Genomic DNA, 13,432 nt, shown 5'->3' with positions numbered 1-13,432 from the left:
GATGTCATATTTCTTGGTGATAAGCTTCTCCACACTCAGTTCCACTTACTCTCTAAAGGCAAACATAAAATTGTCCTTGAAACTTCCACAAAAGTCATCACTCTCTGTTGCGTCATTGTGTGGTGGAGCCAACCTGGGTTCCCAAAGTCCCTGCCAGTAAAATAAAAGTTCTAAACTTTGAATGTATATAAAAAGAAGGCAGTTGGTCAACAGCATTGTACTGAGTACAGAATACCAAGCAATAGATTAAAATTGCAAAAGGGAATAGGACAGATTAATTGTTATCAATAATTTGTTAATTACCAAATCAAATGGCCTTTTCTCAGCCCTCATCTTTCTTCCATCCATCCACTCTGAAGCCTTTGACACTTTTGACACTTTCTTCTCCTACATACTGTCTCGTCTTGAGACAAGTAGTTGCACAAAAGAGTATTGGACCTGGAGCCACAGAGATCTGAATTAAAACGTAACCTCAAATATTTACTAGCTATGTAATCTTATGCAAGTTGCTTAACCTCTGCTAGCCTCAGTTTCCATACCTGCAAAATAAGGATTATAGTAGCACCTACCTCAAAGGATGTTGTGAAGTTCAAATGGAATAATGTTTGTAAAACAAAAAAAGGAAAAGTGCTCAACACAGTTCCTGGCACATAGTAGGTGGTATTTAAATATTCATTCTTTTCTCCTTCCTTCCTGTCTCCTGGTTTTTCTCCTCCAACACTACATGGTAGTCCCTTCCCTCTGTTGATTATTTCCAATTTACTCTGTACAAATACTTATACCTAGTTTTTTGCATGTTGTTCTCCCCCATTAGATTGTAAACCTCTTGAGAGCAAGTATACATTTTGCCCTTTATTTGCATCCCCAGTGCCTAAGAACTAAATAAATGTTTATTTACACAATTTAACCTGACTTGGCAGATTCATTTGAGTTATGTGTAACTTTTGCTTTCCCAAAGTAATAAATAACAATGGATATTTACGTGGCATTTTAAAGTTGGTAAGGCACTTTATAAATTTTATCTCGTTTCAACCCCACAACTCTGGGAGGTAAGGATGTTAGAGATGACTACCCCTATTTTACATGTAAATTGTATACCTTTCCCAGGAGAATTATAAGAAATTGAGGGAAGCCCTCCAAGAACCACTGAGATGTCCCACAACCTGGAGAGAGGGGGTTGAACTAGATAACCTCTCAAGGTCCTTTCCTAATCCTAGGTTTCTAAGAATAAGGCCAAGTTTTAATGAAATCTCACACAACCACGTTCCTTTTTGCTTATTTTCCTGGAGTGAATATATTCAGTAAATAAAAAGCTGCACATATATGTGGCTGCCTATCAATTAAGAGATCTGAAATAATTACTCAGTGGAACAAATAGCATTTCACTGAGGTCCTGAGGCAACAGGAAGTGAATACACATAAAAACAATCACTAAATTGAAACTACATTTCCCTAACCTCTTGTAAATCTTAAAAGCTACTTGTTAAGATGAAAATATTCATTGAGACTGTAGCCCTCTAAAATGATGTATCATTTACCTACTGGGGGAAAAAAAAGAAGAAGAAACCGGACATGAAAAACCACTTCCAATTAAAGATCTCAGAGTTATTTTTAGACTAACGTGTCTTTGTTTAGTGCCCTGTCTTTGCAAACATATTGTTTGCTTCAAAATAGGGCTGAGGCAATTCAAAAAAGCAGGGGCCAATGCTAAAAGCATTTGGGGCAAAGGAAAATTGTCCAGAAAACCACCCCTTACGTTCTCTGATCCCCAGCATTTTAGGCAGAGAAAATCAACTTAAAACATTATCCAAGGAGACATTTCCTTGAAAAAGAAAAGCAAGGACAAAAGAACATAAAGCACTAGCCTGAATTATCAGACTTAACAGTGTGCTTCAGTAATATAGAGGGTTGTTTACAGGCTGATTGGGTAAACACGTTTAGGGTGTTGATTAATGGAGTTCCTAGAGTGATCTTCCCCCAAAATATATAACACTTAGACATATACACACCCACAAATAAGCACACATATGCAGGTGTGTATGCATTTGTGTGTACATGTATGTATACATGCATGTGCCTGCATGTGTATGCAGGTATGTTATGCATCTGTTTATATGTGTACATAAGCACGCACAAACATATACTATAGTAAGTACAAATCAGTAGTAACAATAACTCTCAGGTGTACTGAAGGATCCCGAAGTGCCTTCATAATCAGAAAATCATGTTCAGTATGCTTTGGGTTACTGCTGTATTTTAATTCTTTGAACATTGCTGGTTCATGTATGATATATAGAGAGAAACTTTTAGCCAGAACACCCATTCCCAGTCATACTACATAACAAATACTTACTATGTTAGCTTTAACATCTTTCCCCCAGTCTTTCTAGTAGAAACTTTGGGGAAAAAATGAAAGCTTGAGGGGAAAGGGGGAACAGAAACGCTCTGCCATGAGAACTTCTCTGGAAGGAAAACACGGTAAAAGGAAAAAGTGAAAAGTCTAGAGTTAATGATGAAAATGTGCTTTTTCTACATAAGCACAAAGTAGTGGCTCTTCCCATAAAAATTCAGCTTCCCAAGAGTCCAAGACAATGGATTATTTTTTTTGTGGGGATGGGTGATGCCAGTCAATGAAACTCAAGTGCCAAAAGCATATCCATACCTTTTATAGGAGAGACACAATCAAAGCAAAGGTCATTCTCCCACCCTTCCATTTACTGGTTCAATAAATGAAACGATCAACCAATAAGCATTCAATACTCACCTGAGAAGTTTGCCAGTGAAGCTGGCCACTGCTGAAATGGCTATAATATTGTAAAGCAAGCAGAGTCTCAAATGAAAGGCAAAGTAAGTAAAATAATAACTATTATTATTATAATCTTCATCATAGTGAGGTTTTATTGCTATTATCATGAACACCTCCCTTGGTATTGTATTACTATTATTACTTTAGGAATTTTGCTTTTATGCTTCCACTACTCTATAAAGTGCTATTTGTGAAATAGTGATTCATTTCACATCAAGAGCAGAACATACTATGGCATAAGGTCATTCATCTGCCTTCCCCACTTCTGGAGAATTTCTCAGCTCCAAAGTGGTCCTAGGGGACAGGTTTAGGGAGCACTTATTCCTTATGGATCTGCTCTAGCCTGAAGCATCCCTGGGAGGCTACCCTATTCCTCAGATATCTCTGGTCTTAATAGCCCTGGGGAGATTGAGAAACTTCAGGGTCATTCTAAGGACAAGCCTACTATTGTAAGGTAAGTCCTATGATCTTGTTTATTTCATGTCTCTAACAACCACCAGAGTTAACCCTAAAATCGTGTGAAACTTCCATTTCTAGTTTGGCAAACTCACATACACCAGGAATGACTTGGGATTATGCAATGCAGTTCTATCAGGCATACTGGAGACCAAGATGGACCTTCAGGGATAGCCCTCTTTTCATCCCACAATAATTATAGGGCTAGGTTAGAACTAACTAAACCAGCATTTACTCATTGTTTCATGTAAAGAGTAACTAGGTCCTCTTACTAGATAAAGTCTACTATGGCTATTTGTGTGTATATATGTATACACATATACACACACATACATATATTTATCTGCACATATGTGCACATGTATGTACACATGTGTACCTATATGTGTATGTGTATATATGTATGTGCATATGGCAGAGGCATTGTGTGATGCCTTTCATCCACACATATATCTCATTCCCAACAAATTTATCTGTCTTCTCTTATTAACAGCAGCTGCACCAACAATAATTATCAGTGAAAAGATAGATTCTTCAGGGATATGGATGAATACAACCCCGGGTGATACTAATTGCAATGAATGATTTCAGTGGAGGAATCAGGAAAAGAGATGTGAAAGTCTAAGACAGAAGTGTGAGTGATAAGATAGAAGCGCATTATTTTCTTAGAACCCAGTTCATTCTTCCACAAGTCTACGTACCAAATGAGTAGAATGCATACAATCTCACTACCTCATGCTCAGGGTGCAAAATATCACTATAAAGCAACAAGTCTTTGGCCTCCTTCCTTCTTCCTGAACCATACTTTCCCATATATTTGCCTCTATCATCACCTTTCTCACCTTTGTTTTGAAATGACCAAGTATCTGAGTTGTAGTAGTCCAAGCCTAGATCAAGAGACTGGTACATCATGTTTGAAATTGGAATGAAATGAGATACTCATAGTCTTTTCAATAGTTAACAAAAGGGAGTTTACATAGTCTTAGTAAAGGAAGGACATTCATAGCATGGAAAAGACAATCAACAAGGACACGGCAGTTGAGTACAGCTCTCTGACCTCTTGTTGTCCTTGATGGTTCATGGTCAGAATCGTGAGATAGGAGTCAATGCCTCTCACGTTCTAGTTGGTTTTGTTCTCAATCAGGAAGGTAAATCAATAGCCAGAATATTGGTCCCCTGAGCCAAATGGATCTAGATCATAGTTTTAACATCTTTTAATAAACAACTAGCCTAACTTACATGGCAAAGGGGTATTCAGATGTTGTTCTCATCACAAGAGTGTATGATGATTAAATATAGAGGGTTTTACCTGTACCTTTTTTGTCCTAAGTAAACATTTTTGGTGCTGAAATTATTTTCATGGTGATCTTTCTGCAAATACATATCATTAAGTCTTCAATCTACAGTCACCAATTATCCCTTGAAATAATGTCTTGTTACCCTTCAATGTAAAATAAAGTCTATTTTGCCAAATCTTTTCTTTTCTTTTTGCTCTCCAAGGAGTACTTGAGAGCTATCCTTTCATTTAGCTACAACTTCCTTCTTCTGCTTTTATTTATAGCCATGTCTAGCAGTATGTCCACTTACTGGTCATTGAAGAAGGATCTCACGTATCTAAGTGGAAGTTTATTGACGGTGTTCATTTCAGCAGTACATATACTAAAACTGCAATGATACATATTAGCTTAGCATCACTCAAAGATGACACACATACTTTTGAAAGGGCTTTATATTTTTTAAATGGACAGTTTTGATTACATAAAGTCAAAACATTTTATATCAATGAAATTAATGCATTTAAAATTAGAAGAGAAGCAGGTAAATGGGAAAAATCTTTGCACGAGGTTTCTCTGATAAGGATCTCATTTCTAATGTGTAGGGAACTGATTCAAATTTGTATAAGAATCATTTTCCCAACTGTTAAATGATCAAAGGATATAAATGGGTAGTTTTCATAGCAATATATCCAAGCTATCAATAAACACATGAAAAAGATTCTAAACCATTAATAGGGAAATACAAATTTAAAAAAACTGCGATTTCACTGCATAACCCATCAGACTGGCAAAGTTAAGAAAAGAGAAAAATGATAAACTCTAGAGACTCTGTGGGGGGAAAAAGATACTTTAATGTACCATTGGTGGAGCTGTGAATTCGTCCAGCTATTCTGGAAAGCAATTTGGCTCTGTATCTCAAAATCATTAAACTGCACATATCTCTTGATCCAGAAATATTGCTGCTAGTTTTATACTGCTAAAAAGATCAAGAAAGAGGAAAAGGATCCATACATACAAAAATATTTATAGCTACTCTTTTTGAAGGGCAAATGATTGAAAACTGAGGGAGTGGACATCAATTAGGAAATGACTGAACAAGTTATGGCGTATGAATATAAGGAGATTATTTCAGTAAAAAGAAATGTTAAAAGGGACAGTTTCAGAGAAATCTGGGGAAGATTGCATGAACTGATGAAGAATCAAGTGATTAAAACCAGGGAAACAATTTATACAATAATAATAGTGTAAAGACAAGCAACTTTGAAAGATCTAGAGCCTGTGACCAACCTAGTTATCAAGCAGGATCCCCAAGGACTCATGATAACATATGCTACCTACCTATAGACAGAAGTAATAGACTCAAAGTATAAAGAGGCATAATTTTTGGGACGTGGTCAATGAAAGAATTTGTTTTGCTTGACTATATATATATGTATATATATATATGTTTATAACAGTATTTTTGTTTTTCTTTCTTAGTGGAAGATGAGTGGGAGAAAAAGAAGCTAGATTTATGTTGTTTGGAAAACAATATTTTTTAAAAATTTATTGATAGATTGGAAACTGCATACTCTCTGCCTCTTTTCCTTCCAATCTTCCCCCTTCATTCCAAAAATACAAAGAGGGCACATAGGACTGAGGACCATTTCTCATTTTTTCTTTTATTTCATGGGTCACCATGTCCAAAATTTCATCACCAGATAGCAACACAATTGTGATATACCTCTCTATACTTATCAAGATTGGTCCTTGGAAAATTGACTCAGTCTCTTCCTGGGGCCATACTGGAAGCAGAAGAATTCTACATGACCTTATGCTTCACTGGCATAATCTTCAAAAGACTGAGATCTCCTCCAGGCTACAATCATCCAAGTAGAATTTTGTGTATTAGATTGATGAATGCTGAAAAACTGGAAGAATTCAGCATTCAGTTACATTAAAAACACAAAAAAGAATAGACTATTAACTTTATGTTATAAAAGTATATCTTATCAACCATATGCCATCATGACTGAGAGCCAGTCTCCAAGGCAAGAAGATCTGAGTTCAAGTTTCAGCTTTGTCACTTATTACCTGTGTAGATAAATCGCTTAAGTCCCTTAATCTCCTTGGACTTTACTTTTCTCATCTGGAAAATAAGCAAGTTGGACTAGATAATCTCTAAGCCTCCTTCTAGTTCCAAATCCAAGAGGGTTTGATGAAGGAGAAAGCATCAACAATCAGGAAGATCACATGCTTCCCATAAATTACTGCCTAAGCTGTGCCTTGATGAAATCTAGAGATCCTACAAGGTACAAGTGAGAAGGGAGTGCCTTTCAGGCACACCAACAGCTAGTAGGCCAGTTTAGTTGAAATGTCTAATATAGGAAGGAATAGCAAAAGTTAAGAAAAATGGATTTTAATTCCAGATAGTGACTGAATCACAGGTATAGAGGAGAGAAGTGGGAATTTGCCAACCGTAGGACAAGTAAGGAACCACTTAATTGGGGTCCCTTTTTTTTTCATGACTGAACATTATTTCAGTGGTGATGGTACTAACTTCCATGGTTTATCATCCTAAAAATAGTGATTGGGGATGATGTAAGTAGAAGATTGAGTTAGCAGGGAAATCTGGGTATTTGAGATAGTAAGTACCACTTGTTTGAAGTTTCCTAGTCAGACTGAACATACACTCAATAATAACCCTATAACTTCAGTCCAACATATTGGAAAAAGCTACATCCAGAAGATGACCTGCATATGGAATTAGCATCCAGCTCCTTAAATGAAGTCTTGGGGCTCAGAGTCTTTGGTGGTAGTGAGTCTAATTGACTAAATCACAAAATTTAAGAGTAAAAGGAAACTTTATGGTCATCCAGTCCAATTTACCTTCAAAAAGAATCTCCAGAATAACCTACCCAACAAGTATTTGCCCATTGTCTTCTTGGAAATTTCTAAAGAACTGAAACTCACAATCTCTTAAGCTAGCACAGGCCCTCCACTGCCATTGCCTTCCTGAAGCTCAGAATTTCTTGTCATTCTGAGACCATAACAGCAAGTAAGGAAACTGTAGTGGTTAGGTCATCAAGAACTGGTGTCAACTCACCTTCAGCACTAACTGCATAGACTCATTTGAATAAGGCAGAGAATGAGTACACCAAGAACTGTGTGCTTGCAGATGGAACTAAGACTGAGTTCCTGAAGCACAAGCTCTCTAGTACTTTTGACACCCTGAATTCAGGATCCCTGAATGAGCAGGCCATTTACTGCCTCTGGGGAGATCATATAGATACAGGTCTGAACTTTTCTTAAAATCAGTAGTGCAATAAAAATTCTGCATGATTTTATGGTACCATCATTATTACCATTTTCCAAAAACAAATTATCACAGGGATAGAGAAACAGAAGAAAAATACAGGTTAGAAAAATATATTCATAATTCTTACTTTTTGCTATGTTTTAGAATTGTTTCAAAATTGAATAATAGATAATAAATGGAAATGCGTAAAGATTAATAATGTATGAAGATAAGAATAGTGCCAGTATATATTTTTAATGTCTCAAACAATGTTCTATTATTTACATATTTGTATACAACTCCAGGACATTTTCTCCTTCCTATTCTCCTATTCTATTCTACACATACATACACACACACACACACACACACACACACACACACACACACAAATTCAAGGATGAATGGGATTTCAAATGTGAAGCTCTTTCAATGTCTAAAAAGAAAAATATCCTGCTTGGTAATGTTTTAGTAATGCTATCTTAGATTAATGCATCTCCTTCCTGACTTTTCCTTCTAGGAATATGCTTGAAGAGATGAATTTTACCTCATTGCTTCAAAATTTATTAGAGGAAAGGGGTATTGAAAAAAAAAAAATAACAAAATTTGGAATTCCAGAGGAAGAAAGGGTGAAAAATGGTGAGAAAGGAGAATAAATTCAGACTGTTGAATTTCTTTTATTTTAATAGGTCTTGAAAGTTGGCATTATGATTTTGAGCCCCACTGACTATATGAATGAGGTGAACTCTTCCTCTCTCTCTCTCTCTCTCTCTCTCTGTGTGTGCACATGTCTCTTTCTCTCATTCTCTCTGTATATATATATATATATATATACACATACATATATGTATGTATACATACGTGTACATATATACACACAGACACATATGTGTACATAAATAATACAGTTCTGTATTGTTAAATTATATATATTTAGCTTTACATACATATTTTATGTGCATACTAATTATATACATAATATAAACACAGTGCATCCATTTACATAGTATATATACTGTATATGTGTAGTTTTATTCATATAGTTGAGTTTTTAAACTTCTTACTGTACAGAAGTTGCATAATAGTACTCCAGAATGCGAATTATCCAAATGCAAAAAGGAAGTATCTAATTTGAAAGAGTCCTAAAGGCTTCTATGTTCTTCTAGAAACATAGAAAGTCATTCCTATTTAATTAGTTAGGCCAATGTATCTGCAAAACAATTAAGAATGCAATTTAATTTTGGTGTTTGGTAAACATCTAGGGATTCATTCATTGTGAACTTATGACCTCCATGTTGAGTTTACTTTGTAAAGTATCATTAAACTAATCAGTTAGAACTTACCAAATGTACAGTCTTCTAATGCCATCCATCCTGTCGTTCCATTCACCCACCAATCCTAGACAGGCACCTTCCCATTTGTAAAGGCTTTCTGTTTGTTTTATTGCTTTTCAAAAACAAGGTTTGACTGAATTAGCTCAATTACAGTGGTAAATGACTAGGAGTGATTGACAGCCCCTGAGCCAGCTGTGGTAAAGCAATGGTGAGAGGGGACGCTAGGAAACCCTCCTGTGCACAGCTGTCAACACAACCCAGCCCTGCCTAATCTGGAACCCACCTGCTGACCTAGTGCTGGGATTTTCCTCAGTAGAAACAACAGGGATGCGATGTGAATCAAACTATTTAAACTATGTGTTGTTTTAAAGGGGGAGCAGAAAAGGGAGGTAAGTAGGTTATCCACCACAAACATCGGCCTCAAAATCACCAAGCTTATTTTCCACACAGGACTTTTGTAAGTTCCCAGCTCAAGAGGCAAAATCCTAGTGAATTAACCTATGATGCCACCCAGCCCTTCCTATTGATTAGCAATTATTTTTTCCCGATGAAACAAGGACATGGGACCAAAGGTCACGTACAGTGAAAATTCAGGGTTGCATTGGAGAGCAAGTGCTTCCACACAACCACTGCTGATTGACCATCTGAAAAATGAGCTCTTATTGAAATACAGTTAAAAATGTAATTTAAAGCAGGCTCATGCCTAAGAACCGAGCAATAGAGCCAAAGTGCCAGAGAAACAAGGCACGCCCTGAATCCAAATACACTGTAACTTGATAACATTGCTGGCCAGCTAATAAATAATGCAAGCATGTATGTCAATAGCCAGGCCTTGATTGCACTGACATATTGAGCAATGAAGATAAAAAATGCCTATTTTTAGCTAGAAGAGTCTATGAAAACAAAGAGGTAAAACACATACCAGTCTCTTTCAGAATTTAGCAGCTGACATACTAGAAATAAGCAAAGATAAGACCTCAAATAATGATGAATGCTCAATGAATGCTCCATACTCAACTTTAGACAAGTCACTTAACCCATCTAAGTCTCAGTTTCCTCATCTGTAGAACACATGTACCAACTACTCCATAAGGCTATTGTAAGGATCAAAGGTCTTAATGGGAATCTTAAAGTGTTATGTAAATGTCAGGGGATGGGTTTTGTTTTGTTTTGGTTTTTTGCTTATTTGCACCAAGACCTACAATTTCATTGGATATTTAATTCTGCATTTTGAAACTTCCTGTACCAACATGGGTAAACAACTTTTCTCTAACTTTTCATCTTAGAAAATTGCCTGGGATTTTTAGAGACTAAGTAGCTTGCTCATAGATACTTAGCTAATATAAATAGCAGGCTGGCCTTGAACTCAGGTCTTCCTGGTTTTAAGACCAGTACTCTTTTCACTCCCCTATCCTGGTGCTCATGACTTGATTTTTATCCATGAAAATATAGGGGTTTGAGTTAGAAGACGTGTAATGTACTTTATGTCAGTGAATCTTACAGAAAAACTCCCAGCCCTCCTCCTCCCAGTACAAAATATGTGAAGGATCTGAGATTTCTTCAATGTGAAGAATTATTGTGGAAACTCCCTCCACCCAGGCAAAGTCCAAACCATCTGTGACTTAGATATAGATAAGATGTAGGGAGTTGCCCGAGGCACATGGAGGTTAGTTAGGTGACTTGTCCAGGATTACATAGCTAGCACATGTTCCTCTCTAAATCCTCTGAACCAAACTCTTTCTATTAGAATCATAGACTTAGAGCTTGAAGGGACATTGAAAGTCATTGAGTCCAAATCTCTTTATTTTACAGAGAAACCCCTCAATCAAAAGAGGCTAAATAACTTGCCCAGGGTCACACAGCTATTAAATGTCAGAGGTCAAACTCCATCTTCCTGCCTCCAGTCTAGTGATCTATCCACCATACTACTCTGCTTCAGACTGATCAGTTCCTTCCTGAAATAAAGGATCTTCCATAGATGTAGAAAATATATTGATCATCTGTTTTTATAAACCAAAATCCCATTTTCTACCACTACACCAAAGAAGGAACTTCATTGTTATTAAAAATACAAGACAGTTTAAAATTTGTGATTTTTCTTGTTTATTTTTATTCTATTCCATTTTTATATTTCATTTTATTTTTATTTCCTTAAACTTTAAAAAATTTTTATAATGTCTTGGTTTATTTTGTTCCACTCCGAAGTATTTCTGCTGTAGGTTAAAAAAAATTCCTGTGCCCCTGAGGGTGTTAGATTTTCACCAGGATGCCCATGACCAAAGATTATGCATAAGCAATTATAATAATTGATATTTACAATCCCATATTTATGACTATAATATCTATGTCCTCATACTGAATGAAGGCATGTATATGCATACAAAAAGCAACCCTTCATTTTTCCAAAGCTCTTTTACCCCATTATTTTGCTAGTACCAAATAGAGCTAACAACCTGGGGGGGAAGGGGGACGGAAGTCTGCAAGATTTCTATATAACCCAAATAATAGCCCAAAATCCATTGAGGAAAGTTAATGCACTTCAGTCATATGAGAACCATAATAAGGATTATTTATTCTTATTTAGCACCTAATTTCAATAAATTTCTATTTCCAAGACCACAGTAAATCAGAAGCAGTGTATTAAAGGGTGTGGAAGGGAAGAAGTGTTGGCAGTAGGCACTCTGGCAACATCAAATTTTGCTAGCTGGTAGCTTGACAGCAAGTAACTGTAAGCTTATAGTTTCAGAATTGGAAGGAAGCCCATTAAGCCATCTAGTCCAATCCCCTGATTTTACATATGAGGAAATTGAGGCACAGGGAGGTGAAATTATTTTCTTGGAGTCACACAGGTGGTAGGCAGCAGAGAAAGAGTTCAAAACTGAGATATGACTAAACCTAGTCTTATCTCTAAAGCACCATCCAGCCTTCTGGAAAAACCATAAAATGCATGGGATCATAGTCATAGAGATGGCAGGGACCCTATAGAATAGAAGATGAAACAAAACAAGTAACCCAAATTCATTTCTATTTAGCTATGAGTTGCATTCAGGAACATGAGTGACACTATCTGCCTAGCCCCAATCATATCTCAGTTCTATTACCAGAGGCAGTTGAGATGGACAGTCAACAGAAGAAAAATTTGGGTCTTCATGTTTGGGCACAAAGCTTATAATCCACTCACAGATAATTAAAAGTTGGCATGTATGTTCATGAGTATCAGGGCGTGTGAACAGAATAAGAAAGCAAGGAGATAAAAGAAGGATGGTAGCAGAAGAAGGAGACCTTCAAATTCAACTGCATTTAATATTTTTAAAGACACTTTCTCGTTATACTGTTGACCTTTCTATTTTGACATTTGTTCAAGAGAAATCAGAGAAAGTCTCTTTCTCTGCTCGTTTGGTTTTCAGCACTTGCAACAGCCCTTACACATCCAATTCCAGTCCCCAGCCCTTTGTAAGAGTCTTGTCAATAACTATCACTGTACCCCTCCATTTCTCTCCTGGCTGATCCACTTCAAAGCTAAGGTATATGTCTAGCAGAAGAAAAACAGGCTACCCCAACCACAGCTGAGGCTCTGCTTTACTATCAACTTCATGTTTACCCAATCAGGGATTTCAGACTCTTGTACTGCCAGCGTATTCCATTTTCTCCGTCTTTCTCACTTCTAAATTATTTCATAGAATCATAGTTGTAGAGCTGGAGAGGTCATCTAGTCCCTGGCCCCTGCTTCCCGGAAAGACATATTTATTACCTCTTTTTACCACTTCTCTTGCGGGGAGGCCAGACGCAAATAAGAATCAATCAACAAGTATTAATTGAGCTCCTACTTGTAGCAGGCACTGTGCTAGGCACAGGGGATATAAAGACAGAGATGAAGTGGTCTTTGCCCACAAGTTTACAAAATCAGAAGATAGGGGAGGGCAATATGTACATATATGCTGGGGGGAGGGGGGGAGACAAGAAAGGCTCCTGTACAAGGTGCTGCTTCAGCTAAGTCATCAAGAAAGTCTGAGATTCCAAGAGAGACAAACAAAGAGGGAAGGCATTGCACGCATTACATCAGTCCTTACAAAGGCAAGAATGTAAATAATAAATGGAACATCATGTATGAGGATCATCAAGGCTAATTTTTTCAAACTGTAGCATGTGATGAGGAGTAAAGTATAAAGGGCATGGAAAAGTAGGTTGGAATAGGTTTAAGTAGGTTGGAAATAGGATTGTAAATGCCAAACAGAGGGATTTGTATTTTTCCTTAAAGGTGATAGAGAGCCACCAGAATTTC

This window comes from Notamacropus eugenii, chromosome 2 (assembly GCF_028372415.1).
Source record: "Notamacropus eugenii isolate mMacEug1 chromosome 2, mMacEug1.pri_v2, whole genome shotgun sequence".
Taxonomy (NCBI): Eukaryota; Metazoa; Chordata; class Mammalia; order Diprotodontia; family Macropodidae; genus Notamacropus; species Notamacropus eugenii.
This window is presented reverse-complemented; position numbering follows the sequence as displayed.